A 2,771-nucleotide genomic window follows, 5' to 3' on the forward strand; every position below is an offset into this window, starting at 1 on the left:
ATTTTAAATCACAATACTTATCTACACACATATGTGTGTGTGTGTGTGTGTGTTTAAGAAGTTCACCCCACTGTGTAGGTCCAGGTTTGGTCCTACAACATTGGGAAAGTGTTTTTAACTGTAGCTTTAGTACTGTAATTTGGTAGATGGAAACTGTCTGTTTGTGTGTGTGTGAGCATGAAGTTATCATTTCTATTCTTTTGCATGAAATTGAGCTAAAAAAAAACAAAGCAGTGTTGTTATGTTTACATTGATGGTGAACATTATGTCCCGTAGTTCTGCACTCTCAGAGCAGTAGCATATAAATCCTTTTAATCCTGAAACATATATACAATCATTATTCTTAAAAAACAATGTTGACAGTGACTTCAAACATATATACAATCATTATTCTTAAAAAAAAATGTTGACAGTGACTTCAAAGTTTGGCCAGAGAGCTCTTGTTGGACTGCTGGCTGAAACTTCAAAGTCACTGTGAACAACACTTGTTTAAGAATGATAAATTTGTACTCTGCAAAAGTATAGAGTAACCCATCAGATTAATGTAAAATTGTTTTTATTATAACATAAAAACAAACATTAATATATGTTGTGTAGAGAGAGAGCAAAGAAGTAAATGGACTCTATATATAACCCATGCAAATGATTTGTGTATCATGATCAAATGTTTGTGCTGTCCATTAACTCACTCCCCACTGTCAAACTGACATTGTCTCTACAGGTGCACAGTGTGCTACACATCAGATGCTGAAATGAAGGCAGAGCAATGTGAAATGAAGTGTTTTACTTACTCAAGAAAATACACTGCCTGATCTAAGAATTGAAACCATGTTCTTGCAATCATGAGCACAACACCCTAACCACTAGGCCATGTGATTTACTTATTATAAAGTACATTCCAGAAACTTTGAGACTTTAATAGAGATATTAATTTCAAAGAAGTACAAAATTCTAATCTTCAAAATTGAGGCCTCTGACCTCAATGTATTTGTTGTAATGTTGCAGCCCCTTTGTGAATGCCCCATGGAAGTCCTCCAAAGTGAAGGTCTCCAGGACCCTTGTCACAATCTCTATCTTTTCGATGTCTTCAAAATGACTGCCTCTGAGGTTCTCCTTCAGCTTGGGGAATAACCAAAAGTCACAGGGAGCAAAGTCTGGATTGTAGGGAAGGTGAGGGACAGTTTTGATGCCCATCTCTGCCAAGCAGTTGGTTACCAAGATAGAATTAGGGATTAGTGCATTGTCCTGGTGCAGGTGCTACTGACACAAGTGAAAGCTCTCGCCTTTTGTGATAAAATCTCTTCCTGAACTCTCAAAGCATACACAAAGTACCCTTTGTTGACTGTCTGGCCAGAGGGAACCCATTTGATCAGATGATGCTCTTGCTGTTGAAAAAAAAAAGGATCATCATGAGCTTCCAGCTGGAGTTGCTTTGCCTGGACTTCTTGAGTCTGGGAGAGCTAGGATGCTTCCAGTGAACACTGTCTCTTGGTCTCAGGATCATAACAGTAAGTCCAGCTTTCACTGCAGGTCATCAGAGACTCAAGTACCCTTGGATTGGAGGTAGTATTTCTTTCTGTTCACCATTGAGCACCTGGGCACAAACTTCACACAAATTTTGCACATGTTCAGATCTTCATGAATAATTCTGTGTACAATTGCTACACCAAACTGTATACTTATTGTCTTTATAAGATACATGACGGTCTTCAAGAAAATTGTGAATGTTTTCAACCAGCTCTGATGTTCCTCTCCCTCTCACACATCTCACCTCATCACTACCTTTTTTGAACCTCCTCTATCAGTGAAAATCAGATGCTTGGCTCATGCAAGTTAATCCATAAGTAGTCTGGAGTATGTCATAAGTTTCTGTAGTGTTTTTGCCCAGTTTAACATAGAACATTATTGCATAGTGAGCTTCCAAATTGTCTTCACATCCCAACTGCAGCATTCTGCAAACTAGTCAGCTGTGACAAGTAGTGCTTGGTAGGGTGTGTTCAAAGTACTGTTACAGCTGTCTCCTTCAATCTAGAATTTAAAAAAAGGAGTTGGGAGATCAGCTTATTAAATGTATATGATTGACTAAAATTACAGTAATCTAGGACAGTTATAACTGCCTCTCACCTATTCAAAAGTTCTGGAATATATGTCATCAGCGCTAAGTACTGATGTGGAACAAATGAACTCTAGGCCAGTTAAAATATATTTGTGACATATCTTAACCCACAAAGGCAAAATCACTGTAGCCATTATGGAGAAGAAAAATTCTTGCCTATGGCAGAGGTGCAAAATCACATCTGCCCAGCATCCCCATATGAACCCCTAGATGTGTCATGTAGCTCTTTAGCTTTCCTTAGTAGAAGACACTGGAGAGAGATAAGTAGTAGATTCACTGGGTGAAGATGTTGGGCAGATGTGGATGTTTGCCTTTGGAGTTTATGTGTATATATAACGTATTTTGTAACCTCCTGTACCCAGATATGCATCTATATATACATGTAGATGTAGGTATGTATGTATATATGCATATACTCACATATTATTTATATATATATATATATGTAGGGACGACTGTGCGAACTCATAAAAGGAGAAATGGTGACGAATGGAAAAACAGAGGACTCCTTTTATTTAAACGTGTCACACGGTCGAACACAAAAATATATATATCAAAGATGATATACAAAATATGTTATGCGACAATAACATAGATGACCAGTAATGAAAGACCACAACCGTATAAGATGAATAACAGAGATATTTATTATGGC

This window comes from Octopus bimaculoides, chromosome 14, assembly GCF_001194135.2.
Source record: "Octopus bimaculoides isolate UCB-OBI-ISO-001 chromosome 14, ASM119413v2, whole genome shotgun sequence".
NCBI lineage: Eukaryota > Metazoa > Mollusca > Cephalopoda > Octopoda > Octopodidae > Octopus > Octopus bimaculoides.